This window comes from Bos javanicus, chromosome 13 (assembly GCF_032452875.1).
Source record: "Bos javanicus breed banteng chromosome 13, ARS-OSU_banteng_1.0, whole genome shotgun sequence".
NCBI lineage: Eukaryota > Metazoa > Chordata > Mammalia > Artiodactyla > Bovidae > Bos > Bos javanicus.
Window position 1 is genome coordinate 189,169 of NC_083880.1, and position 17,573 is coordinate 206,741.

The 17,573-nt window shown below is 37.8% G+C and overlaps 2 pseudogenes; both read right to left on the reverse strand.

Moving 5' to 3' along the window:
* Positions 1-7,093: 7,093 nt before the first annotated feature.
* Positions 7,094-8,109, reverse strand: LOC133258878 (olfactory receptor 8H1-like; annotated as a pseudogene).
* Positions 8,110-14,745: 6,636 nt separating this feature from the next.
* Positions 14,746-16,950, reverse strand: LOC133258819 (olfactory receptor 8I2-like; annotated as a pseudogene).
* Between the last annotated feature and the right edge of the window lie 623 nt (positions 16,951-17,573).

Below are 17,573 nucleotides of genomic sequence, written 5' to 3' on the forward strand. Positions count from 1 at the left end.
CTCTCAGCCCGTCAAGCCTTTGGATGAATGCAGCCTCATGGAAGACCCTGAGCCAGAACTGCCCAGCTAGGCAGCTGCTGAATCCCTGACCTACAGACACTGAGATATAATAAACAGCTGTGTATTAAATGATGAAGTGTGAGGTAATGTGTTACGGAACAATAAATAACTCATGCAACTCCTTTTTCGGCTGCAAGATGAACAGATCTCTGGCCCCAGCGCAATGCCACAACTGCTTAACATGTATTCATGTAGATGTTGGGAGAGAGAAAGGATTAGCCAGGTCTATGATGTCCATTATCCTGGCTTCAGTTTGCATACATTGACTTCTTCCTTCTCTGTTGCTTTTTCTACTTCTCTCATGTTGACCAGAGTACTCAGTAAACTAAAAAATCCAGCTCTAGCAAAGCAATCAGTTTTATAAGTCTGCAGGCTTTAGTTAAAGGAACTGTCCTATGTAAATATAGTATTTTATAATATTTTAGAAATGTGGTTAATTTCTATTGACAGAATCCCTCATCGTGGCTGTCAGATCCTAACTAGGCCCATCCGTATCTCAACAGAGGAGCATGTCTTATATTCACAGAGAAAACAGAAGCAACAGACAGAATCTCTTTTATGAGACTGATGGGCTGCCCACTGCACTAAGAAGGCAAGTCAGACAGATCTCTTCTAAATTCCCTCTTCCAACTTTTAAACCTATCTATAAATATTGGTGGATAGCATCACCAATTCAATGGACATGAACTTGGGCAAACTCCAGGAGATGGTGAGGGACAGGGAGGCCTGGAGTGCTGCAGTCCTTGGTGTCACAAAGAGTCAGACATGACTTGGAGACTGAACAACAACAACATAAACATTGGGGTGCAAAATTATTATTTTAGCAGTTGATGCCAGGGCTCCTCTTAGGGACAGAAAATGCCTTATTGAGGAAAGTACTTGATATGAACATATGAAATATGAAAGAAGAGAGCTAGCCTTACAATAAAACTGAAACAAAAAGCTAAACAGATTTACACTTGAAAAAAGATAGAGAGAGAGAGACCAATAAAATGAAGACTGGGATGAAATGGGGTGGATGAGGCAGTAAAGAGAGATGAGGCTCAAATCACAATGTGAGAGGCTCAAGCTTAGGGAGAGAGCTCCAGGGATCAGGGAACTGAAAGTATGTTTAAGATAGAAATATCTATTATTGGACTTTACATTGTTGTGTTGCTAAGGATATAAAATCCCCTAAGCCCTCAGTAATACCTGACACATGCACAAATGCTCGTGTGAGTGATTTTGGGGAAATTCCAAGAAAAAAGTTCCAGGGTAGGTCTGAGTTCTACAACTGGGTCAACATGAGACCAAGGAATAGGAACATGGGAACTGAAGTACAAGCAAGATGAAGAATTTCGGACTTTGCTGGTGGTCCTATCCTGTGGTTAGGACTCCCTGTTCCCAAAGCAGGGGACTCCAGGTTCCATCCCTGGTCAGGGAACTAGAGTCCACATGCCACAATGAAGATCAAAGAGAAATAAATAAAATTTAGTGGAAGCAGAAATGCAAAAGCCAAACAAACCATAAGATCACCTCCCAGGAATTAACAGAGATCTTGGAGCAGGCACTGAACTCCCCAGTGTATACAGAATAGAGACAAGCCAATTTTACTTAAATCTCAAAAGAGAATGCTACTTCAGCTGACATCTGGGTACATACCTGGCTTTAGACAAAGAGAAGTCCCAAAATAGGCACTCTGTTTTGTTTTGTTTTGTTTTGTTTTTTAAATAAGATCTAATATCTTTCCTTTAGACCTGGTTCCATCAACTATTCTCTCTTTGCTACATAAAGTCAGTATCGTCCTCACCACAGGGATTTTCCTCTACTGCTTGTATACAGACTCAGGCCTAAAGCACCATCATCTTGTAACACAGGCTTTGAAGTCAGAAATGTTGAGGTTTTTTAATCCTTATTCTATTATTGGTGGTATGCATCCATACTAAGTCACTTCAGTCTTGTCCGACTCTTTGCGACCCTGTGGACTGTAGCCCACCAGATTCATCTGCCTATGGGATTCTCCAGGCAAGAATACTGGAGTGGATTGCCACTCGCTCCTCCAAGGGATCTTCCCAATCCAGGAATCAAACCTGCATCACAGGTTCTTTACCACTAGTGCCACCTGGGAAGCTCCTTGGTGGTATAACTTTGGGCATGTTACTTAACCTCTCTGCATTCTTGCAGCTATAATTTCCTCATCAGAAAAAGGGAATAAGATCATACCTACTTCTTAGGACTATTGCCAGAGTCCAACTCCAGCAACCAGAGATTCAACCTGAAGAGATGATGGTGTTGGCCAATGAGACAGCCTCTCATTTTTCTATGGACTGCCTGTTTATTCCAAGTTTAAGATTCTCTTTTATACTTTTACAAAAACATTAGGCCAGAAGTTTGACATTTTCAGTTACCCCTTCCCATATTTATTATCTCCATAAATTATTGTTGCTCTTCAAACAGAGTTCCTGCTTCAGTGATTCTCTCGGAATCACCCTTATCATCTATTATCTACCTCCTCTAATGTGTCCTATAGTTAACTTGTCATTACATTGTAGCTCATGCTACATTCCTCAGTTTACTACTTATCCTAAATCCTGTTTGCTCCTAACATCCTGAGCTCACTATATCTTACAAAGGCTTCTAGCTATAGTGTCTCTAAAAATTCCTAACTTCTATAAGCTATAGTAAAATATGCTAACTTTACAACATTCCTTAAATCTTTAACTTCTAACTATTTTAATTATTTCTAAGCCCTAAATTCAGTAAACTCCTTTGCCATAAACATTCTCCTCACAAATAGGCTTCAGATATCAATCCCTCCCATGGCCTCAAGCTATGGCCTATGTGTTCATCCTGGAACACTCTTTTGTAAAAGTCCTAGAACAAATGTCAATAATTAACTTTATGAATTATTTTCTGAGCAATGCTACAGAGGCTTTTTGCCTTCTCATGCTCCTCTCAAGAACAATAAGCACCTTAATATTCCTTTTCAGCCAACTCAGCCAAGGAGAGGAAAAGACAAGTCAGAATTACAAGGCCTAACTCCTTCATCCCAGGATCCTTGCCTGCGGAATGAGGAGAGGGGGCTGGGGACCGTGCCTCCATTTTGTCAGTAATGCCTCATGCGGCTCCCGACAGACTATGGTAAGGATTATCCTGGATAATGAATAGAAATTGTTAGCCCTTGAGAAAAAGGTGAAATTCATTGTTTTGGGATGAAATGTCCTATAGATATCAATTAGGTCTAACTGGTCTATTGTATCATTTAAAGTTTGTGTTTCCTTGTTAATTTTCTGTTTAGTTGATCTATCCATAGGTGCTTGGGGCTGGTGCACTGGGACGGCCCAGAGGGATGGTATGGGGAGGGAGGAGGGAGGAGGGTTCGGGATGGGGAACACATGTATACCTGTGGTGGATTCATTTTGATATTTGGCAAAACTAATACAATTATGTAAAGTTTAAAAATAAAATAAAATTAGAAAATAAATAAATAAATAAATAAAACATTTGAATTTGTTGAGAGTTTTGAACTAATACAAATAATTTACACTATTTCCTAAAAATGTTTATGCTCATGCATTTTATTTTTAACATTTAAAAATATTTACAAAAGTCAAAGATTGTTTTACATAGAAAGCAATCTAAATTTCAAATAACAAACTTTTTATAACCACTGATGTTTGAGTAAAATGATATATGTAGTTACAAAAGTTTATACAAGAAATATGAAATACCTGGAAAATAAAAAATGTATTCTGAAATAAGCTTTCAATAGAGAAAATTAAAATTGCAATTCAAGGTTATGTACAAGAAAAGCTTTAAAATATAAGAAATTTTAGTATTATAAATGATTAAATATTATGGGTTACCAGAGCTTCTGAATTCATTGCAAATTGGTAGCTTTATAACTTTTCTCTGTTTAAAAAAAAAAAAATTAGATGAACCAAGCATTTAGATTAAGAATTTTTTTTAAAATAATCATATCAAACCTAAAGAAATCAGGAGAAAGGCAGTAATGTTTTAAAATACACAGAACTTCAACAAAGATGCATTTACTGAAGCTTATTGACCTGTAACAGAAAGGTAACCTTATAGAATATTTTCAGTTAGGAAGGGGATGCCAATCCAAGAGTGAAGGAGTATATGTATACTTATAGCTAATTCACTTTGTTGTACAGCAGAAACTAACACAACATTGCAAAACAATTATACATCAATAAAAACTAAATATTAATAAAATAGAATTGATATATTCCGGGAGCCATAAAAGTGATAACACTGCATGCAGAACTTGAACTTAATAAATTTACAAATATTTCGTGTCCAAACACTGCAAAATGAGAATCTAGATCCTCCCATGAACCAAACAGTCCTCTTAGATTTCAATGATAAAGGAAAAATCGAAGATTAAACTTGTAAGTGTGCACAGAAAACCACAAAAAAAGGACGTAGGAAATGATATGAATATTGTACATATACATAATAAACATACACATACCCATATATATATATATATATATATATTTAAAATTATCGATCTGTTTACAATAGCTAGGACATGGAAGCAACTAAGAAAGCTGTGGCACATATACACAATGAAATATTACTCAGCTATTAAAAATAATACATTTTTATGCATTTTTTACCTCAGTTCTAATGAGGTGGATGAAACTTGAGCCTATTAAACAGAGTGAAATAAGTCAGAAAGAAAAGCACCAATACAGTATATTAACATATATATATATATATGGCAAAGTAATGTCTCTGCTTTTGAATATGCTATCTAGGTTGGTCATAACTTTCCTTCCAAGGAGTAAGCATCTTTTAATTTTATGGCTGCAGTCACCATCTGTAGTGATTTTGGAGCCCAGAAAAATAAAGTCTGACACTGTTTCCCCATCTATTTCCCATGAAGTGGTGGGACCGGATGTCATGATCTTTGTTTTCTGAATGTTGAGTTTTAAGCCAACTTTTTCACTCTCCACTTTCACTTTCATCAAGAGGCTTTTGAGTTCCTCTTCACTTTCTGCCATAAGGGTCGTGTCATCTACATATCTGAGGTTATTGATATTTCTCCCGGAAATCTTGATTCCAGCTTCTGTTTCTTCCAGTCCAGCATTTCTCATGATGTACTCTGCATAGAAGTTAAATAAACAGGGTGACAATATACAGCCTTGACGAGCTCCTTTTCCTATTTGGAACCAGTCTGTTGTTCCATGTCCAGTTCTAACTGTTGCTTCCTCGTCTAGTCAAGGCTATGGTTTCTCCTGTGGTCATGTATGGATGTGAGAGTTGGACTGTGAAGAAAGCTGAGTGCCGAAGAATTGATGCTTTTGAACTGTGGTGTTGGAGAAGACTCTTGAGAGTCCTTGGACTGCAAGGAGATCCAACCAGTCCATTCTGAAGGAGATCAGCCCTGGGTGTTCATTGGAAGGAATGATGCAAAAACTGAAACTCCAGTACTTTGGCCACCTCATGCAAAGAGTTGACTCATTGGAAAAGACTCTGATGGTGGGAGGGATTGGGGGCAGGAGGAGAAGGGGATGACAGAGGATGAGATGGCTGGATGGCATCACTGACTCAATGGACGTGAGTCTCAGTGACCTCTGGGAGTTGGTGATGGACAGGGAGGCCTGGCGTGCTGGGATTCATGGGGGCGCAAAGAGTCGGACACAAGTGAGTGACTGATCTGATCTGATCTGACCTGATATATATATATGGAATTTAGAAAGATGGTAACGATGACCCTGTATGCGAGACAGCAAAAGAGACACAGAGGTAAAGAACAGACTTTTGGATTCTGTGGGAGAAGGTGACGGTGGGATGATTTGATAGAATAGCATTGAAACATGTATATGACCATATGTGAAATAGGTCACCAGTCCAAATTCTATGCATGCAACAGGGCATTCAAAGCCAGTGCACTGGGACAACCTGAGGGATGGGATGGGGAGGGGAGTGGGAGGGGTTTCAGGATGGGGGACACATGTACACCCATGGCTGATTCATGTCACATTATGGAAAAAACCACCAAAATACTGTAAAGTAATTAGCCTCAAATTACAAAAAAAAAAAAAAAAACTATCAATCGAGAAGAACATATACAAAACCCTGAATAACTTCTTAGCCATTTCAATTTCTTAAATTTTTCAAATATCTCTAATTTTAACACATTCCATTCTAAATGCAAAATTGTGAAATGCTAAGTTTTTATTTAGTTTGTGTGTGTGTGTGTGTGTGTGTGTGTGTGTGTGTGTGTGTGTGTGTTTGTCCTTTAAATCAACCAAAGCTAATTCATAAAACTACACGTGAATATTTGTTAAGAAAAAGGCATTGGGCAGTTAAAATACTGCAGGGATGTGAATGTTCTGATGATAATAGCCAATATTTATTAGTGTGGCCTTAAAAAGTTAACATCAATTAACTGATTTAATCTTTACAGTAACTCTTTGGAGCTGGAATTGTTATTTATCTGTGCAGTTTAGGAACTTGAAACTTAAAGTTTCAGTGATTTTTTTTAAAGCATTCTACAGGCAATTGCGTAGAAGGTTTGGAATCTAAATCCTTGAACATTTGGTTTCCAACCAAGTACTCATAATCACTCTGCTATCTTGCTTCTCCATCAAGTAAAGGAAATTATTTCTGAAACCGCTATCATTTTTCCCACAATGGAGCTCTTTTCAATCATAAAATTCTCTAAAGTTTGATTATGCTTGGGGATTTGTACAGCACACTTTAAAAACTGACAACTATACTTTTCATTTTGTGAATCAGGTGTCCTTAAAACCATACATATGGAGACCATAGTTTAAACGTGTTTCATGGTTTCCAATTATGATGTAGATTTCTAAAGTCATATTCTTAGAAAGGCCTGAGATTGTGTTTATTCAAGCAAAGGATGGATCATTAGAATAAATAAATAAATACTTCTATTTGTTTTTGGAGAAAGAGCAAGGAAATACACTATAGGGACAAAAAAAAAAAAAGAAACAGAAGAGCTTAAAAGTTCAGGATCAGTTACTTTAATTGTTTGGATCTCTTTCTCTTCTGTAAGACTCTACTGAGAGCATTTTTTTACTTCTTTATTTCAAAGACTGTATATGAGCGGATTCAGCAAGGGGATGACAATGCTATAAAAAACAGAAGCCACTTGATCCTTTCCCAAAGAGTAGGGCTTACTTGGTTTTATGTAAGTAAAATTGTAGTACCGTAAAAGATGGTGAATGACAGGAGATGGGAGGCACAGGTAGAGAAGGCTTTTTGCTTCCCTGAAGTGGAAGTAATTTTCAGGACAGTGTACAGGATGGACGCATAGGACACAGATATTGTGAAAAGAGACACAGTAGGGTTGAGCCAGCAGAAATGGATATTGTGATTTCGATATAATGTGTGTCAGTGCAGGACAGGGCTAAAATTGGGGTTGCATCACAGAAAAAAAGTGCTAGATTACACTAGAGTCACAGAAATGCAACCTGCTCAAGAAAAGCACATTGACAAAGGTGTCCATGAAGCCAATCAAGAAGGATCAAAAGATAAGAGAGCAGCAACGTCTGGTGGACATAATAGCTGGGTAATGCAGAGGGTTGCAGATGGCTACATAGCAATCATAGGCCATGGATGAGAGAAGAACACATTCAGTGACACCACGAAGACAAAACAATTCATCTGGATGAAGCAGTTAAGGTATGAAATATACCTGTTGGAAGTCAGTAAGTTGTCTAAAGTTTTAGGGGTGACAGCTGTTGAGAAACTGAGGTCAAGAAATGACAGGTGACTGAGGAAAAAATACATGGGGGTGTGAGGATGGAGATTGAGGCAGATTATCAACATCATTCCTGCATTGCCCAGCACAGTGATCAGGTATATCAGGAGAAAGGGTGAAGAGGATCAGCTGGATCGCTTCAGAGTCTGTCAGTCCCATGAGGATGAAGTCAGACACGTGAGTGATATTCCTTCTGCCCATAGTGTTCAAATGCTCTAAACTGCTGAGAAATCAGTTGATTCTTAGCAGGAATCACTGCAAAAAAGATTTGTGTTTCCATGAACAACATGACGTATTTCTATTAGCTTTTACAGAAAAGGGAAAATATTGAGGAGTATATCAAGTATGAAGAGAAAAATCTTTACTTGATTGCTAAATATAGAAATGTGTATAAATTGACATTTACGTACAATGTACTAAAAGCTACTGTATTGGAAAATTAGAAATAGCCTTGTAATATTCTAAACATTTCACTTTATTAAAGCATTTAATTCCACTGAGAAAGTTATACCATAGATACTAATATTAGTCACATATTTTAGATGAAAAAAAGTACATAGAGAATTTAGGTAATTTATCCAGAGTCAGAGCTAGTACATGTTGTCTCAGTAATTCTATGAAGATAGATTGATCACACAGTGTATGCCCATAGTACAAAATCTTATTCATAATTAATTTCAGCAACCCTGAAAAACAAATGCTAGATATAAAACAATAATGAAAGAATTGTTTCAATACATAATGCACAATTCTTTTTTTCCAATATGATTTAATACTAATGAAATATAAATTTCAACCTTTGGATTTCAGTAGGGTGTATTAAAAATGCTAGACCACATATTAGCATTAATTTCCAAAAAATATGTATTTAAATAACTTGATATTCAAAATCAAATTTCTACAAAAATTATATTTCTAAAATACACACATTTCATGCAGATCCTGATTACATCAGTGTTGTCTTTCACAAGCCCTGGGAGTACCTAGGTTAAGGTTAAATGATATCTGCATGCATACTTCTCTAATGTCCTTGTTTTATTTGAACCTAACTAAAACTTTCTGATTTTCAAAATAATATTTACCAGCAGCCAAAGTTGGTGGAGGAACAACTATTTCCAATATTATCTGACTAGAAGTATGACGAAGTTTCCCTCATGAATAAAATATGAAGACCATTTCAGCTGAAAATTTCTGTAACATAATATTTTTGATTAGTTATTTTTAAAATTTTGTTCTCTCATTTTGTTGCATTCTGTGGGAAAAGTAAATCAACATAGAAATTTTGTTCAACTTGTGTTCAAATGTAAAATTTGTCAGGAAGTTTTGTCTAAAAAGAATATCAGGGATCTAACTGCATGTGAACACAGAGTAGAATATGCCTTGCCTCTCATCCTGATAATTCCAGGGAACCTCATATACTGGATATTGGTGGTTAGGCAACATCTGGTCATCCCTATGGAACAATCTCCATCAAAGATTGCTTTGTGTATCTCCAAGGACAAGAGTTCAAGGACTAAATGCAGCTGTGCTAAGTTTTGAAAAGCTGGTTGTATTTTCCCTTAGGAGCCACACAATGAAGAGCCAAATGCTTTAGTTTTCCTTTGTGATATTTAAATTTATTCCAGTGGTGGTAGAGTAATAATTTCTAGAGAAATGATTAATCTATGACTGTAACCATCAGGGATGGAAAGATACATTTTTTACAATGAAATGTTATATTTATAGTTTATATTCAAATATATGTGTGACACTATGCTAAGAGTAAATATGTCCATTAGATACAAAATGAAATCTCCAAATATGAAAAAGAAAATTCCTTTAGGGGTGATCAGAACTGATTTTTTAAGCTTTGCTGCTGCTGCTGCTGCTGCTGCTAAGTCCCTTCAGTCGTGTCTGACTCTGTGCGACCCCATAGATGGCAGCCCACCAGGCTTCCTGGGATTCTCCAGGCAAGAACACTGGAGTGGGTTGCCATTGCCTTCTCCTGAAATATAATTGATACAAGAAGATCTACACACATTTACTATATACTTATTAGTGAATTTGGACATCTGCATATATCCAAATGCCATCACCACATTCAAGGTTCTAAACCTAGCCATCATCAGCTCCAAAAGTTCCCTTGTACTCTTCTATGCATGTGTGTGTGTTGTGGTAAAAAAAAAATGATTTCTTTCTTTCTTTCTTTTTTACTAGCTATTTGATTCTTATTTTTATTATTTTTATTTTTTCACTTTTTTTTTAACTTTACAATATTGTGTTGGTTTTGCCACACATCAACATGAATCTGCCACGGGTGTACACGTGTTCCCCATCCTGAACCCCCCTCCCACCTCCCTCCCCATCCCATCCCTCTGGTTCATCCCAGTGCACCAGCCCCAAGCATCCTGTATCCTGCATCGAACCTGGACTGGTGATTTGTTTCTTATACGATATTATGCATGTTTCAATGCCATTCTCCCAAATCATCCCACCCTCTTCCTCTCCCACAGAGTCCAAAAGACTGTTCTGTACATCTGTGTCTCTTTTGTTCTCTCGCAAACAAGGTTATCATTACCATCTTTCTTAATTCCATATATATGCGTTAGTATACTGTATTGGTGTTTTTCTTTCTGGCTTACTTCACTCTGTATAATAGGCTACAGTTTCATCCACCTCATTAGAACTGATTCAAATGTATTCTTTTTAATGGCTGAGTAATACTCCATTGTGTATATGTACCACAGCTTTCTTATTCATTCATCTGCTGATGAACATCTAGGTTGCTTCCATGTCCTGGCTATTATAAACAGTGCTGTGGTGAACATTGGGGTACACATGTCTCTTTCAATTCTGGTTTCCTCGGTGTGTATGCCGAGCAGTGGGATTGCTGGGTCATATCAGATCAGATCAGATCAGTCACTCAGTCATCTCCAACTCTTTGTGACCCCATGAATCGCAGCACACAAGGCCTTCCTGTCCATCACCAACTCCCGGAGTTCACTCAGACTCACGTCCATTGAGTCAGTGATGCCATACAGCCATCTCATCCTCTGTCATCCCCTTCTCCCCCTGCCCCCAATCCCTCCCACCATCAGACTCTTTTCCAATGAGTCAACTCTTCACATGAGGTGGCCAAAGTACTGGAGTTTCAGCTTTTGCATCATTCCTTCCAAAGAAATCCCAGGGCTGATCTCCTTCAGAATGGACTAGTTGGATAAGGCAGTTCTATTTCCAGTTTTTTAGGAATCTCCACACTGTTCTCCATAGTGGCTGTACTAGTTTGCATTCCCACCAACAGTGTAAGAGAGTTCCCTTTTCTCCACACCCTCTCCAGCATTTATTGCTTGTAGACTTTTGGATCGCAGCCATTCTGAGTGGTGTGAAATGGTACCTCTTTGTGGTTTTGATTTGCATTTCTCTGATAGTGAGTGATGTTGAGCATCTCTTCATGTGTTTGTTAGCTATCTGTATGTCTTCTTTGGAGAAATGTCTGTTTAGTTCTTTGACCCATTTTTTGATTGCATCATTTATTTTTCTGTAATTGAGCTGCAGGAGTTGCTTGTATATTTTTGAGATTAGTTGTTTGTCAGTTGCTTCATTTGCTATTATTTTCTCCCTTTCTAAGGCTGTCTTTTCACCTTTCTTATAGTTTCCTTTGTTGTGCAGAAGCTTTTTAATTTTAATTAGGTCCATTTGTTTATTTTTGCTTTTATTTCCAATATTCTGTGATGTGGGTCATAGAGGATCCTGCTGTGATTTATGTCGGAGAGTGTTTTGCCTATGTTCTCCTCTAGGAGTGCTATAGTTTCTGGTCTTACATTTAGATCTTTAATCCATTTTGAGTTTATTTTTGTGTATGGTGTGAGAAAGTGTTCTAGTTTCATTTTTTTTACAAGTGATTGACCAGTTTTCCCAGCACCGCTTGTGATTTCTAAAGATAACCACCACATACTAAAATATAGCATGTACAAAAATAAAACAAATACATAACAAAATTCAAAAATTATATGAAAACAAACTCAAATTTTGGTCAATGTCTGAGCTATTTTTGTTCATTGAATGCTTAATTGTATTCTTCTATATTTGCATACTTATACTATATAGTCAGTATCCATCTGCATTTTATAACTAAAATTTCATAATATAATGTGACTGATTTTATGCTAGCCTTTCATAAATCCCATAATTAAAGGCCTTATGCATTGACTGATACCCCCTGACCAACTCTCCTCCAGAGTTCAGTTCAGTCACTGAGTCATGTCCGACTCTTTGTGACCCCAAGGGCTGTAGCTTGCCAGGCTTCCTTGTCCTTCACCATCAGCTGGAGTTTGCTCAAACTCATTTCCACTGAATTGGTGATGCCATCCAAACATCTCATCCTCTGTTGTCCCCTTCTCCTCCTGCCTTCAATGTTTCCCAGCATCAGAGTCTTTTCTAACGAGTAGGCTCTTCACAGAAGGTGGCCAAAGTATTGGAGCTTCAACTTCAGCATCAGTCCTTCCAATGAATATTCAGGAATTATTTCCTTTAGAGTTGACTGGTTTGATCTCCTTGCAGTCCAAGGGACTCTTAAGAGTCTTCTCCAATACCACACTTTAAAAGCATTGATTTTTTGTTTTTCAGCCTTCTTTATGGTTCAATTCTCACATTCACAGATAACTACTGGAAAAACCATAGCTTTGACTATACAAACCTTTGTCAGCAAAGTAATTTCTGCCCCTCCAGAAATGTTCATCAAATATTAACTATTTCATTGAGGATTATTTGCCCAAGATGAAGAAGACTCTAAAAAGGGTCTGCTGCTGCTAAGTCGCTCCAGTCATGTCCGACTCTGTGCAACCCCATAGACGACAGCCCACCAGGCTCCGCTGTCCCTGGGATTCTCCAGGCAAGAACACTGGAGTGGGTTGCCATTTGACTAAACATCGGATTACAATATTATTATACATTTTCTGCTGATTCATGATAATGAAATCAATATTTATGTAGATTTAAAACTGAATCTTACAGGAAAGTTTGCTCATACATCAAGAATTTCAGGTAATAATTTATTGGTGTTGATAAAGAAGCTACTTTTTAATGTATTATACATTTGATGCAGGGCAATTCTGTTCATCAAAAAATAGTGCTGCTAAAACAGGAATCTTTAGAAATTAAAACACCAGTGTAAACTTAGTTGCCAACAGACAACTTTGGGAGTAAAGCCAACTGAGAAACTCTCAGTTATCTTCAGTGTAAAGCCATGGTGATTGCAAAATTCCCAGAAGCAAGTTCTTCTTGTTCAGTAATGTCCCAATGTTGAAGCTCATTTTGTTAAAGTTTAGGATTATGCTTTCAGAATATTTATTTGTTTATTTGATCATGACAATTTATTTTGTCATGTTGATACCAAGTCCTCATAAAACCGAGCTCCTCTGCTGAGTTTATGATTAACATCTCTATCCAAAATGTTATTCCCTTCCTTGTCCAACACCTGTTCCCCACAAAGTTGAGGATTATCAAAGGAAAGAGTGATTGAAACCCAGCAGGACCTGTGAGGCCCTCCCAGGTACAAATGCATTTTCTTGTCCCCAGTTTCCTATTTGTAGAAAGAAAGTTTTCATCCTCCTTGACATTTCCTGAGTTCTGGAAGGTACATTCAAACAATAACTGTTTAGGTCAGTGAGCACCTGGGGAAAGAAAAAATAGTGTAGTAATGGGCCAGTGTCCTGCTTCCTCCACAAGGGAGGCACATAACAGTGCATGTCCCTGAGATCTTCTATAGGAATCAAGGCCCCACCCAGGTGGAGCATGGTAACTTCAGGCTGAGCACAAGCTCGGCGACACCAGACTGGCTGGTACCAGAAGGCAGACCCCTGGAATACCACCCTGTGACCTCACCACCAACCAATCAGAAGAAGGTCAAGTATCCTGCAGAACTCCCTGCAAATTTTGCTTATAAAAATTTTCCTTGAAAATCATCTGGGAGTTTGGGTCTTTTGAACACGTGTGCATGTGTGCTAACTCTCTTCAGTCGTGTCTGACTCTGTGTGATGCAATGAAATGTAGTCTGCCGGCTCGTCTGCCCATCGTATTCTCCAGACAAGAATGCTGCAGTGGGTTGTCATGCCCTCCTCTAGGGGATCTTCCCCACCTAGAGATTGGATTCTCATCTCTTATGTTTGTTGCATTGGCAAGCGAGTCCTTTACCATTAGCCACCTGGGAAGCCCTTTGAACATGAACACCACATCCTCCTTGCTTAACCTTAGGATAAAACTTTCTTTGCTCCAAATAGCAACATTTCTCAACAATACCTAACCAGTTGAATTTAATTACTTAAAATCACCTATACAATATATAATTCTGTATACACTTATTTCAATGTCCTAACCACTAAGGAAAATGTGATTTGAAAAGATATTTATAAATAAAAGATGTTGTGGTGACCCAAGGACAAAAGAGCAGATAAAACCAAGGAGGGTCTTGGAATGCAGGAACAGAAACACCGGACCCTTATTGCCCTTCCCTCCCCAGTGTTGTCACTATTAATGGATTTCAGGTCCTCCTGGGCAATATAACCCGTCTCCCCTCCTATCCCATAGGAGGGGAGAAGGTATTTTCCTTACTCTTCTCCACCTCCGCCCAGTATACACACCTCATCCAATCAGCAAATGACCCACCAGACTGCTATCCCACTCCTTGTACCCTGGATATAAAAGGGGACTAAGGATCCCTGTTCAACATTAGTTCTCCCTTTATCTGGTCCACTGTTCTAACAGCATCTCCCACTCTAATAAACTTTATTTCTCTCTCATTCTGTCTCATGTCTAGAAGTTCTTTTCCAACCCATGCCCGGACCATGACAGATGTCTTTGAAATAATTTCTTAAATAGAATTTTCAACAAAACTAATAGTTTTTTAGTGTCAATGTGCATGTGTACTCAGTTGGTAAGTCATATCCAATTCTTTGGGATACCAGACTGTAGCCTGCCAGGCTCCTCAGTCCATGGAATTCTCTAGCAAGAATACTGGAGTGGGTGGCCATTCCGTTCTCCAGGGGATCTTCCTGACCTAGGGATCAAACCCCCGTCCCCTGCATTGCAGGCAGACTCTTTAGCGTCTGAGCCACCATCTCCATAGAAACCTCCAAAATGCCTCAGGAATTGTGCTATAGCGAGTGCTTTATTAATCTACACACACACATACACACACAGTGTTTATTCAGTCTTTGAATTTAGATAGGCACATTGTATTTGTTAAGAAATGGAACTCTGGTTTTTGAAATATTCTCTACTTCATAAGATGAGGTTTCATAGATAAATTGTAAGAATTTTAACTCTTATGGCAAAATGAATGCATATTACCAAGAGATCTCTCTGTATCACCCAATGTCCTCTTATCACTTGTGTTTACACCTCATGAAAATTAATAACTCTAACCTTAACCATTCCCTTCTGACCACAGATTTATAATTGCTTTTATTATTTATGCTTTCACTTCTTCTCAGCTAATCAGCAATCATTTCTTGTTAATAACATTTGAGTCATCATTTCTTAATCTGACAATTTTCTACTCTCAGTTTGTTGATAGTGGAGAAAACAGCATGTCAAAACTTATGAAAAATCAATTTAATAGTTCAACATTTTGCAGTATGATGGCATAATCACTGGTGGGGTTTAGCCACCATTCAGATGCTTTACAAATCTGTGCATGTCTATGTCTGAATAATTTATGTACTGAAATGAACTCCTTCCATGGTGATCCAGTATTCTATATCAACAAATAAAATGATAATTCACCTCCTGCATTTCATGACTCTGTTACCATTTATTTTGTCTTATTCTTTTGAAGGTTACTCTATTAGTTCCCAAATTTTTGAGCCATTGAATGCCTGAAACACTTCGGGTTCACAACATGCACAGATTTGTCATGGAAACAGTTTTTGAAATGCTTTCAGGAGAGCATTTTTTACATCTTTGTTCCTCAAACTACAGACAAGTGGATTCAGCATTGGAATGACAATGGTATAGAATACGGATGCCACCTGTGCCTGGGTCAAGGAGGATGTGTTCAGGCTGCAAATATGTGAAAATCAGGGACCCATAGAAGATGGTCACCTCCTTCATGTGGGACACACAGGTGGAAAGGCTTTCTGTCTGCCTGATGGAGACCGGATCTGCAGGATGGCTGAGATGATGGCAATGTAGGTGACTGTGATGATGAAGAGAGAGCTATGAAGGGTGAGGACAGCTAAAACAAAGATCATCATTTCTGTGCTGAATGCATCCATGTGGAACAGAGCCAGAAGAACTGTGATGTCACAGAAAATGTGATTGATGCTGGCATCACAAAATGCCAACCTGCTGATCACACAGATGGAGACCAGAGAATTGGTGAAGCTGATCATATAAGTCATGACTCCCAACCTATTGCACACATTCTGGGACATGACCACAGAATTCAATAAGGGATTGCAGATAGCTACGTAACGGTCATAGGCCATGGACCCCAGAAGAAAACACTCACTACACACTAAACCCACAAGAAAGTACATTTGAATAAAGCAGCCAATGAAGGAGATGGTTTTCTGAATTGACTGGAGATTTGCCAGTGCCTTGGGTGTTACACTAGAGGTATAAAATATATCAATGACTGCTAAATTGCTAAGGAAAAAGCACATAGGTGTGTGGAGCTGAGAGTCGATTCTGATTAACTGAATTAGCCCAAGGTTCCCCAAAACAGTGAAGAGATAAATAAAGGGAAACATCATGAAGAGGATGACTTGTAGTTCAGGGTGATTTGCAAATCCAGAGAGGATGAAGAACGTCACCTCCGTGAAGTTGTTTCCAGCCATTTCTGTCAACTCAGACCCTTGACTTCTCTGCTGAAAAATGATAAGAAAAGTTAGAGGAAATTCAAGTCCAAAGGCATGATAACCAACACTGACCTAGATTCCCATAATAACAGAGTAACAGATGGGAAGAAAATATTAAATGACTTCAAGTTAATTGAGAATTTGTACATGATTTTAATTTAAAAAAAATAGAACTAACAAACAGTAATAAAAATTCCAAGTTCACATTCACTGGAATTGGTTACACTCTAAAAAAACAAATCTATCTAGATTGCTTTTTAAAGAAATTTCTCTAGAGATTAAAACATCCTCTTCCCTTATCTATTACTGGGACTCAATTCATATACTTAGAAACTTACATACTGTAATTGATTATGTATTATTCTCTAGAAAACATGAAGCTCAGCTGGAAATTTAAATTTTGATATGTAATGATACCTTATGTGGCAGTCATAAGATTTCAACAGCCAATAACTACTTTACAGGGTTGTTTTAGGTGCTTACTGATATCTTCAGTGGGCATATCTAATAATTCCTTGGACTCAATAAAGTTTGCTAAATTTTGCAAATATATATGTATATAATTTATAAAATATATATTTTACAGAATGTTATATATAAACATATGCAAATATTTACATATAGTGAGATATCATATATATATATATATATATATATATATATATATATATATATATATATATATAATGGAGAAGGGCATGGCAACCCACTCCAGCATTCTTGCCTGGAGAATCCCATGGACAGAGGACCCTGGTGAGCTAGAGTTCATGGGGTCACAAAGATGTGGACACAACTGAGTGACTAACACACACACACACACACACACACAATCATTTCAGTTTACATGTCTGGTGTACATTGTCCATTCTCTACAATTGGTTGTGCTTTTGTGTATTTTACTGTACATTGCTATGTGGAGTACAGTAGTGAAGTATCTT